Genomic DNA, 12,772 nt, shown 5'->3' with positions numbered 1-12,772 from the left:
TCTTACTGACTGCAATAACTGTTCACTGACAGCGATTTTCAATAAATCCACATTAAAGTCAATAGCAACCATTATTTCCTTGATTTTTACCATGAGATGAAACAGCAGAGCTTCCAGATTTTTTATGAAGAGGTTAAAATTTCCTGAAGGTGATCTGTATATGCCTACTATTATAAAGGACTTATTATGAAATACTTCTTCCGTTGCACAAGCTTGTAAGTGCTGCTCTGAGCATAATTTTTTAATATCAATTTTTCGTGAAATTAAGAGTTTCCAACAAATATGGCAACTCCTCTTTTCTCCATATTTTCTCTACAGAACTAAGAAGCAAACTTGAATCCTGTAACATTCAACATATCTATACCAGTGGTCACATGATGTTCAGAGAGGCAGATTATAACGACTGTTTTGCTCAACTCTAATTTTTTAACACAAATAAGCAACTCATTAAGGTTACCATTTAGTTATCGTTACTGCATCAGAATATCCGAGGACTGTTATTGTGCACTGGCTGAATTTCAACTGGACGAACTTAATTTTCGTCCCAATTTTTGAGTCTCGCTAGTTTCAATCAGAGGCCGTCTGCATAAATTGTATACATTAAAATTTGCTTTCTGGCTGCCTGTTTTATTAATGTAAATGTCATTTTCAGCATGTCTCTGAACATCTTTTGCTTCTGCCCTCCCTACCCTAAAAAAACTGCTGATCTGTCAGTTGAAACCACTGGTACTTCACCACTTGTGATAGTTCCCTCCCCCCCCCCCTTAAGTTATTTGCTATTAGCCCTGACAGTTTCCCCTTCCCTTACCTGTTGAGGTGAAGGCCATGCCTAGTATAGTCCCACCTGCTGATAGGCAACAGGAACCACTCTGATAAAAGACCTCATATCTGATCCAAGCAGTCGTTCCACCTCTAAATTAGCTCTCCTAACAGAAGGGTTTAAATGAGGCCAGTCAAGACGCCTCAGAAGAGACACAAGCCCGACACATGAATGTCTCGTCGCTGAAACTATCTTTACCAGGTCACTGTCAGATGAATAATTAGGGTTCCTGTCTATACTGTTGCCCGCCCACCCAATATTACCACAGTGTCTTCCTTTTTGAAGTCTTTACAAAGTGAACCTACATCCTTAATCCCCTGACCCAGACTTGCACTAGATTTACAAAAACTTGTGGCCTGGTAACCTGACCCTAGTTCATCCTGCGACAGTTCGCAAACACCTATACCATGTAAACTACCTAACAACAGAACTTTCTTCTTCAGAGGTTTCTTTAAATTATTACTTGTCACACCTTTCGTAAGTTTCTTGTGTCCTGCCTACTCCATCTATTTGTAGCTCACCCGTTTCCAAGTGTGACAACATATCAAACCTGTTCTCAACATACACAACCAGACTGTCTGAGAAAGTCCTATTTCTTCTATAATCTGTTGTAACTTCCCGCCTCTCTTTTCCATTCTCCCCCTTAACTCTTCCAGATCTTGTTTCACTTTATCTAGTTCCACCTGAAGGGCAGCAATCTTCTCCTCCTGTTCCACTATCTTTCTGTCTCTACAACAAATCCAACACACCCAATGAGCCTTGTTTATTTCCCCAATTCCCACACCGTTACAGTCAGTCAAATGAAGGAAACTGCAACAAACCTCACACCACACCCCAGAACTAACAATCCTATGGCAAGTCATACACTCCTCACTCATGGCAAACAAATTTTAGCTTTTGTCTAAGTTAAACAAGAATAACTTAATAGACTCCTCAATTAATATATTAAATTTCTTAGAAAGTTTAAGCCTAAAGTTCCGATATTAATTCATAACTTCTGGCAAAACAAAAACGAAATAAATTGTATTGTTGACATGAAGAAACAAAAAGTGTTTGAGTACTGTATAGTGGAGTCCTCCTCACACAAAAAATCAGTCCCTAAAATACAATTCTTAGATAAGTGTGGAACGACGACGAATGGCCATTGTGTAGTCCCATTGCTTATCGCCAACTTCACAAAAACTTGTTTACTTGCCCTAGACTTATAACCTAATGCATTGAGTATCTGACAGTTCTGAACAGGAAATTCTGCAACTTTCCTCACTTCGTCGATCTTTACATAAAAGTTGCGTGATATTACGCTGACTGCAGCACCTGTATGAGTGACGATAGTAGCGGATGATAACACAATTTGTTTCTTCTTGGATCGACACTGTGTTTTCACTATTGAGGTCATTAGCCAAGTTTCCTTGTTTGTTGTATTTCAGGAATAGTATGAGTGATTCTTGTGGCGTGAATCTGATCATATTACCGTGTGGTGTGGTGTGTTAGTTTTTGGTGTGTCAAATAGTAATTGCGTGTTGAACTGCCCTCCAAATTTTCCTCAGTTACGCCGTGGGGCACGGTAATGACTGCGTCCAGTTTAACTCTAAGGTAGGTAAATACCTTGTGTCAGTGTTAACTGGAGATGGCGTTTCGCTTCGCATTTCACTTACATTTACGTGTGGGTACTGGGGGCGCCATTCTCCGGTTTGATTTTGGTGTTCCTTTTGTGTATGAGATGGTGTCGGATATTGTTTTGATTTGCGTAATTGTTCTGTTGTATCGGCTGCGGTGGTGGCTGCCAGTGTTGATTGTAGTCAAATTGATTCCGTGCATAAAAGTTTCTGTTTTGCATGTGGTTCTGTGTAATTCGTATTATGTATGTGCCACTGTTTCCTGTTTGAAGATTGTCCATTACGGAAATTATTACAGTTTTATCTGTGTTGGTTATGATTTGTTCTCGGATTAAAATTATTAAATTTTAGTCTTTTGTAGGGATTGCCCCCCTTGTGTGTAGCAGTTTTGATGACTGTAGTTATTTTCATTGTATTCTGTTGGTGAGTTTTGGATGTGAATTTTGTGACTCCACGAAAGAAACATTTGACTACGCACCTGACTTGGGTTGGCTAGCCTGCAAGTTCAGCATAGCCGCTAAGTAAATATTATGATTCCTGCTCTGGGAGTAGCTTTGTTGGTTCTCTTAGTAGAATATATCAGTAATGTCAAGTCTTTCTAAAAAGTATTATGCGTCGTCGTCAGGGAGATGGACTATTTTTTCTTTTATGTGAGATGGCAATTTGGATTTGAGTGACCGGATTATGTCACGAGGTGCGACTGGTTCGTCGATGAAGTGGATCAAGTTGAAATATTTCTCAAAGTATCTTTATAGGTTTCCGTTTTTTTGGCTGAAGCGCTCAGGTTCCGTTACTCGTTTCCTAATGCTTTACTGAACAGTCTGCGAGCAGTATTTATTCAGGAATGCATTTTAGAATCGCTCAAATGTGTTACATTTGTCCCTTCGCCCTGAATGCAATCAACAATGTGGGAAATTTTCTTTCCATCACTCCAAGAGCAAGGAAAGGCGTTTTTGAGGAATACTATAATGTGTATGGTATTATTTCCTGCAATAAAGGGTTGAAACTTCCTGTGTTTAAACAGGATTTCTTCTTCCTTACAGGCATTGCGACTGCTGCGATCTGAGAATGTGTAGTGTTGTTGTGGGTGTTGTGAATGTATGTCTTCTGAAAAGTAATTGTACTCTGATGTCATGTGTCGGTTCGTGTCACTTTTCATGTTTGGTGTTCCTGTGTGTTGCGATTCATGATGATAAAATTGTTCGTTACCAAATCTTGGTTTGTGTTTTCGTGACAGACGGTTCAGTAGATGAAGGATCGTATGTATCTGCTCATATATGGTGTATTGTCCTGTGTAGTCGATCACCTGTTTGTTTTTCGACATATAATCAATCACTGTGCCCTGCACTCTGGCTGGCAATGTCTCATTCGAACATGTATCGAAATCTTTATCCTTCTGTGATGTCCAAGTCCGAAATTGTTAATTGAAGTTTGCAGAGTGTGTGACAGTTTCTTTCTGCACAGTGTCGTGTATATGAGAGTGCACATCGTTGACTTTACATTCAACATCTTTCACTGTGGTGTGTGTTTCTTCGTTTGTACGAGTATTGATCTTAACCTGAGTAACCATACTTTCACAGACTATGGCTAGGTCTTTTATCTGGCTGTTTGCAGCACGATCAGACAGCATCAGATGCCAAGGCATTCAAAGTAACCGCTGAGAATGTCTCAGACAAGTCGTTTACTTGCTTTGTCAAACGAGTGTTAATGTTGTCACGTAATCCCTTCAGCCTTTCATCGGTCTTTGGTAGATGGTTTGTATTGTCTTTCTCTAATTGAGAAATGCTTTCGTCATTCTTTTTTTTTCATTTACGTTGGAAATAACTTAAACGATTGTGAACAATATTGCAATAACATTTGTGTTAGACAATGGCGCTGCCCTCGCCTCGTTATTAGCTGAGGCGTGCAAGCCCAAGTTTGGTTCGGAATTTGATCTCTCGGAAGTTGAGAGCAAAGAAATGAAATTATTTTCTGTCACAATCTGATTTTGTATTTCGTTATTCATGGTATTGTCGTACGTCTTGATGTTTGTTTTTTCACCGCAACTACATATTGTTTATAGATATCGCTTCATATCATGTCTCCGACAGCGCTAAAAAATTATATTATCGCTTTCGCTTCCAGATGAGCCCTTAAATATAGTCTCCAATGGAATGTTATACCACTCTTCGAACAGAACCTCTTCTAACTCTTCGGGTGACGAGGGAGGCAGAAATCTGCTATGGAGTCTGCACTCTAATGCGCCCACAAGGGTTTGATAATTTTCAAGTCCCGGGACTGTGCTGTCCAGGGAAGATGCTGCAGTTCAGTTGCATATTCGTCACACCACGATTGTACTGTCTTGTCTGTGTGAATGGATACATTATCGTCCTGAAATATGGGATCAACGTTGGGGAACAACGTTTGAATCGTAGGGTGCACCTGATCACCAACAATGTTCACATAATGGTTTGCTGTACCACGGCCTTTTAGAGTAACGATAGGACCAGCAGAATACCATGATATGGCTGCCCACACCATCACACTTCCACCTCGTCCGCAACTCGTGGTCTAGGAGCTAGCGTTGCTGCCTCTGGATCCCGGGGTCCCGGGTTCGATTCCCGGCCGGGTTGGGATTCTCTCTGCCCGGGGACTGGGTGTTTGTGTTGTCTACATCATTTCATCATCATCATCATCATCATCATCATCATCATCATCATCATCATTTATGGGAGTAACTAGACAGGACTATGAAAAAAAATGGACTGTGTAAAAATTGGGACTTTGTACGGACGCTGATGACCGCGCAGTTTAGCGCCCTAGAAACAAAACATCATCACACTTCCATCTCCATGCTGAACCGTTGGAATCAAGTAATGAGGACTGTAGGCTCCTTTTGGCGTTCTCCAGACGTAAGCCGGACCCGATCTTGAAAATAACGGATCATATCACGTGTTTCCACTGATCAGCCGTCCAGGATTTATGCTCCTGGCACCATGTTTCACGCTTCTTTGCGTTGGTTGTCGTCACTGATGGTTTCGGTATAGCAGCTCGTCCTTGAATATTCGCTTTATGGAGTTCTTGGCGGACAGCGTCGATCGATACGGGGTTTCGAAGATGGATATTGAGCTCTGCAGTCACTTTAGCCTACGTAGTTTCATGTTGTTTAGACACAATTCGTGATAGCTTACGACGATCTATCATTTAGTTTTGATTTGCGCCCACTATTACGTTTATACGATGATGTTTTTCTGTATTTCTTGTAGGCTGTCATGACTGTAGAAACAGTTGCTCTTGAAACATAAGTTGGCTGTCTTGAGCACTGATGCTCCATCTAATCGGGCCCCACAATCTGCCCTCTTGGGAACTCAGTTAAGTTTTTCATTGCACGCCTCTGAATGCAAATAGGAAGTGTGTATTACTCGTAAATAACTTGCACTGATGCCCAATCCGTACTGAACATGCACAGACCAGCGCGACACTTGCCTTACCTCCGGTGTTGACCGCTAACCACAACCATCTCATTACTACCACTGTTCACATTATTTTGCCTGTCCCCTACTCTTAAACAAAAATTGTATATAAAAGAGTATGCTCATTTTTTTCTTAATTGCAGCCAGTTTAAAGAGGAAAGAGGAGTGTTATATTTACGGCTTATCAACTTATGATTAGAATACTGATGTGGAATTTGAATCGCGACTCTGCAATCCTACCCTTAAACAGATAAAAACTATAAGAAACACTGTCGTTGAAGCTACTACCCTCACGGATCCAGCAACTGGAGGGGTCCCTCCTCTACCCCTTAAATTAATGATCCCAACCGATGTACTCAGTATTTTAAGTGACTTAATTTCTCAATCGAAGTTTCGTGTACAATAACAGTAAACAAGTCCCAAGGTCAGAAATAAAGGGGAAGAGATGATGTACAGAGAGGGGGGGGAGGGATAAGGACAAGATACAGGACTGAGGAAGAGATTTGAGAGTATGGGAGGAGGAGGGGGGGAGGGGGAGATAAATCAAGAGAGGGGAGGAGCAGATTAGGGCATATCTAACATGTGTGACTGTTGTGATCTATTTCCCTGCCTCTGTGAGTGTTTTAGGAATTTGGTGTTGAATCTGCAGCCTGCGAGGTAGGAAGATACCATCTTACACATGCAGTTCAGAAGCTTGCAGCAGTACGGACAGTGATGTAATCAGACAATGATCTCAATGTCGGTTCCACTTCACTACCTGCACAGGAAAACGTTATCGCTAACAGAAATTAGTGCACGTGTTCAGGCGTAATTTTACATTAGCAAAAATGAAAATCTTTGATTTTCTTATTAAGGTTTATTTTTACTCTACGCATGACAGCAGTGTCAGCAAATTTACATGTCTGGAGGGTCGATAAAAATAAAAGCAAATTAAATACATACATCAAAACAGTTTTGTACAGAAAATTGAAATAGTGATCAACATAAACGACATTTCCACCCTTTTTATTGCTCATGAAAACCACATACAGCGAGATCTTCAGAGGTGGTGGTCAGTAGCACGCCCCCTTGCATTGATGCCTGCCTGTATTCGTCGTAGCATACTATCCACAAGTTCATAAAGGTACTGTTTGTCCAGGTTATCCCACTCCTCGATTCGTCGTAGATCCCTCAGAGTGACTGGTGAGTCACGTCGTCCATAAACAGCCCTTTTCAATCTACCCCAGGCATGTTCGATAGGGTTCATGTCTGGAGAACATGCTGGCCACTCTAGTGGAATGATGTCGTTATCCTGAAGGAAGTCATTCACGAGATGTGCACGATGGGCGCACAAATTGTTGTCCATGAAGATGAATGCCTCGCCAATATGTTGCCGATATTGTTGCATTTTCGGTCGGCGGATGGCAGTCACGTATCGTACAAATTACCGCAGCGAAGTCACACAAATGCACAGGGTGAACTGTGTGTATAGCCTTTGGCAGCACTTATTCCCTTCCTTGCTGCATGTTTACCCTACTGTTATTCTTTTTCACCTCCCTTGGAGAACACGTCTGGAATATTCAGCAGCCGACATCAGAACAGTCTCTCCACTGTTTTTTGTTCCTTTTTTTCTTTCCTAATTCCCCTTCTCCTACTCTTCCACGGCTTTGGCTTTTGAGGTTCTTCTTCTTCCTCCCTGTGAGCTCCTTAAGCCAGCGCACGCGTCTGGGTAATGCGTACAACTTTTATAATTAAATTGTAGCTAGCAACATACACTAAAGCACCAAAGAAACTGATATTGGCATGCGTATTCAAATACATAGAGAGGTAAGTAAACAGGCAGAATACGGCGCTGCTGTCCGCAACGCTTATATAAGACGACACGCGTCCGGCGCAGTAGTTAGATCGGTTACTGCTGCTACAATAGCGGCTTATCAAGATTTAGGTGAGTTTGAACGTAGTGTTATAGTCGGCACACGAGCGATGGGACACAGCATGTCCAAGGTAGCGATCAAATGGGGATTTTTCGGTACGACCTTTTCACGAGTGTACCGTGAATATCGTGCTGCTGTATGTGCGGAACTAGTTCACATCGCAGCCCCGGGAATTTTATGAGACAACCATTCACTGCCTTGTGTCGCAGTGGGACAAGTGTATCAACAACGAGGGTCAATACTTCTAACATACAGGTACTGGTTTCTGTAATTATGCCTTTGGCTCGTTTCTTTTTGAACGGCCATTACACAACCCCCAGATGAACCAGAATCAACGTCTTCTTTCCATGAGTGCTGATTTTTTTCTGGCAATGTATAGAATACCTGTTGCGTATAAAATGTAAGGAGTTGTTTGCACCGTGTTCTGGCAATCACCGGTCACTATTCTGTGATCCTCTTTACTGATGGTCAAATAATTATCTTCGGTGGCGTCAAAAATATAATAACATACGTAATATGTTATCTAAAATAACCACAGGCAGATACTTGTTCGTTAAATTCACGACAATGAAAGTGAATCATACATTAGATACTATGTTGGTTCCTTCACTTGAAAAACAGTCATGTTCAGAACAATGAAGGCTATGGTGTGAGCTGTTTAGTTGTTGTTCTGGCGACGCTGGCGATTCGCCACATGGCAAATAATAATGAACCTAATGATTTACCTGAAAGTCACGAGATATCTCATAACATCTTGTCTGGCCTATTGCCCGGCGTAGTGCAGCAACTCGACGCAGTATGGACTCAACAAGTCGTTGGAACCCCCCTGTGGAAGTATTGAGCCGTGCTGCCTCTAAAGCCTTACAGGACTGCGAATGTTTTGCTGACGCAGGATTATGTGCACGAACTGACCTCCCGATTATGTTCCAAAAATGTTGGATAGGGGTGATGTCGGGCGATCTGAATGGCCAAACCACTCGTACGAGCTGTCCCGAATGTTCTTCAAACGAATTGCGACTTCGCACGTTGTCATCCGTGAAAGTTCCATCGCTCTTTGGGAACATGACGTCCCTGAATGGTCTCAAAATAGCCGAACATAGCCGGGGGATCCATTCCTATCCATAAAAACACAGCCTACACCATTTTGAAGCCACCACCAGCTTGGACAGTACCTTCTTGACAACCTGGGTCCATGGCTTCGTGGGGTCTGCGCCACAGTTTCTACCAACTGAAATCTGGATTCATCTAATTAGGCCACGATTTACGTCCAACTGACAGTCATGAGCCCAGGAGAGGCGCTGCAGGCGATGTCGTGCTTTTAGCAAAACCCGTTAACGTCAAATTTCGAAGCATTGTCCTAACGGATACGTTCATCGTATGTCTCTCTCTTCTACGCTAGCACCACTGCTCTCGGACACTGCGTTTTCGTGACGAAAGGTAATTCCTTAAATTTGGTATTCTCGGCACACTCTTCACACCGTGGATCTCGAAATATTGAATTCCCAAACGATTTCTGAAATGAAACATTCCATGCGTTTAGCTTCAACTACCATTCCGCGTTCTAAGTTAGTTACTTCCCGTCATGTGACCATAATCACGTCCGACACATTTTCACATGAATCACTGACTACAAACGATAACTACACCAATGCACATCCGTTTTATACCTTGTGTACGTGATACTATCTCCATCTGCATACGTGCATATCGCTATCGCGTGACTTTCGTCACCTCAGTGTATGACGACGTAGTCTCTTGACCTTCTTGACCTCTCCTTGAATTACACATACGGCGCCTGATTACTTACATTGCAAACTAATTGCAGGAAGATAAAAGAAAACCAAACTGCACAACCTGTGGGATAATAAGAGGTCTCTTCCAAATTTGTAAAAGCTACGGCACACAATGTAAGGCATTATTCATAACTGGGCTTCGGCGTTGTGTGTAGGACTCATGTTGCAAACAGACCGCTTGTCGATATAACGAAGTGCCTTGAACGTGAGAGATTGCTATTTGCACAACTTTTCGCCGAGAACGTCTCAGATGACAACAATCGTACACAATAGAAATGTGCACAGGAGAACTGTTAAATTTTCATTAATTTTGCATAGCTGTCAAGCAACTGCAATTTGGTTACACACATCATAAAATTTTGAGAGTTTTCACATTTCTTTATCAACATTTTACAGCTCTGAACAATTGTAAAATGTACAACGTATCAAGATGAATGCTGATTAAGTGGGCAACTATAAGAACGCGTGCCTGAACAAATTGTTTCAGGCAACACCATTGTGAACGACAAAGAGAATCATTTGTAAAGAATGACCATGAACACCGGCAACGATTATTCAGGTGTTACCCCTCACCGAAAATTTGTGTCTGAATTTCCGTGGTAGTAAGAGATAAGTTCCAGGGTCCAGTTTCTCCTTCTTTAGATTCGGATCGCAGTAAACGGATATTTAATGGCAGCTGCTACTTCTTACTTTTTATTAATACACTTCATATTTCATTAAAGAGAAGCTTTTAAGAAACGCTAGCCACTCCTCTTCAAAGAATATTGTATCTATCTGCTAGGACGAACAGATGCCTCTCTTGGAAGCCTTTCGGAACCTACTAACTTAATCATATATGTGATCTTTGTGATGGGGTGTGTGGTGTCAATAAAAGTCATTTTTCAATAGGTTAATGATAACTTACCACACAAATGGTAAATACGTCAAATATTGAGAACGCCAAAGATTTCACACACCGATTGCTCAGTGCTTCTCGTATTCGCAAATTAAGGTTTTCAATCTCGGAGTGTTAACAGTACTTCGTGACCTGCAAATTAACGAATGAGTGCAAGCGTCTACTTGTTGTCATATTCTCCGAGAAAAAAATAGCTTGTTGACGGTGGATCGCACAACTCGTAGCACAAATCTGTACAGCAAGACATACTACTACTTCTGCTACCTAAGGAAAATATTATGTTGTAAACCTTGCCCTGAAAGGCATGGTGCCCGTAGTTTTAGACTGATAATTAAAAGCAGTAAGCATAATGGAACATAACGTTTTTTCACATAAATAAGAAAGCTTTATCAGTCTTTTGTAACGAAATGTTTATTTTGTTACTAGCTGTTCCCGCCACGCTTCTCTGTGGCTCACACAGTCTACATAAAAGGAAAATAAAGAAAAAGAGCGAACATATGTTTATAATATGTGTGTGGGAATTATATACATGTCCTAATCTCCTCCTCTTGCTTTCTCCATCTTCCCCCACAAAGTCCGCCCCCTCCTACCCCCCCCCCCCTCTCTCTCTCTCTCTCTCTCTCTCTCTCTCTCTCTCTCTCTCTCTCTCTCTCTCTCTCTCTGCCCATCTTCTCTGTCGTGTTTTCTATGTTCATTCCATCCCACCTCACTGTCCATCTCTTCTTCCTCCCTCTCTCTGACTTGATCGTTTATATTAAAAGTTTGTTGTCTACATGTGTCTGAACGTTTATCACAGTAACGTGTAAAATTTCAAGAAAATCAGAAAGGTATATTTCAAGCTTTTTTAGTAACAATGTTTTCTATATATACCATTGTTGAGTCAAAGTTTCACAGCAATTCGTCAAGAACTTTGAGATATGTGATTCTGATCAAACGAACATTTGTTCAAATGGTTTTTAGCCGGCCGGAGTGGCCGAGCGGTTAAAGGCGCTACAGTCTGGAACCGCACGACCGCTACGGTCGCAGGTTCGAATCCTGCCTCGGGCATGGATGTGTGTGATGTCCTTAGGTTAGTTAGGTTTAAGTAGTTCTAAGTTCTAGGGGACTTGTGACCACAGCAGTTGAGTCCCATAGTGCTCAGAGCCATTTTTTTTTTCTTCAAATGGTTCAGATGGTTCTGAGCACTATGGGACTCAACATCTGAGGTCGTCAGTCCCCTAGAACCTAGAACTATCTAAACCTAACTAACCTACGGACATCACACACATCCACGCCCAAGTCAGGATTCGAACCTGTGACCGTAGCGGTCGCGCGGTTCCAGAGTGAAGAGCCTAGAACCGCTCGGCCACCCCGGCCGGCTCTCTTCCTCTCTCTCTGCTTTCAGTCGGCTGAACATTTGTATTTGTGTACATTCATATTAGGCTTCATCAGTGATTTGTAAAACAGAAGATGATGATTGAATTATATACTTACCGTGAAACGACCCCTTAGAACAAATTATACAAGACTGTGCTTAAACTGACATACAATATTTTTAGCGCAACGCAATCTGACTTTCAAAAATCCCTACAAAAGAATGGCCCTGACTAACATTAACCTATACCTTTCACAAATCACTTACCTCAAAAAAATCTTCGTTACTCAAGCTACAGCAAAACAGCGAGCGCCACTACTGCCAGCTAAATAACAGATTCAAACTACGGAAGGCACTAACTACTAGTAGGCATAGTTAGCAAATGAAAGATTTTAATAGAGAACAAACATTGTATTTACCTTAATAGTCATAATATATATATAGCAGTTCATAACATCCATTCTTACAAATATCAAAACTCCGCCATTTCTCTCCCCACATCCACCACTGCTGGCGGCTCACCTCCAACTGCGCAACGCTACGCGCTGTTCACATCCAGCTGCCGCTGCCCAACACTACAATGGCAGACAACAATGCAAACTAGCCACAGACTGCAAACAGCACAGCCAGTGATTTTCATATAGAGCGCTACGTAACGTTGCCAATAAGAAAACATAAACAGCCTACTTACATAAAGAAAACATAAACAGCCTACTTACAACCGTTATGAGACATGTAATTATCTCTGGCACTGCCCTACTCCACTGTCACCCTTTAAGCTACCGTGATTCCACCGCCAGCCCTATAGCAAGGTGACAAAAGAGATAAATGTAAGAACCCCGAAATGTTGAAAAGGTACATAACGTAAACTGCCGTCACTAAACTCAACATGTTTCATAGCAAAAAAATGCGTAATGAAAAAGTTGTAT

The sequence above is a fragment of the Schistocerca cancellata genome, chromosome 1 (genome assembly GCF_023864275.1).
Source record: "Schistocerca cancellata isolate TAMUIC-IGC-003103 chromosome 1, iqSchCanc2.1, whole genome shotgun sequence".
Classification (NCBI taxonomy): domain Eukaryota; kingdom Metazoa; phylum Arthropoda; class Insecta; order Orthoptera; family Acrididae; genus Schistocerca; species Schistocerca cancellata.
Note: the sequence above shows the minus strand (reverse complement) of the source record.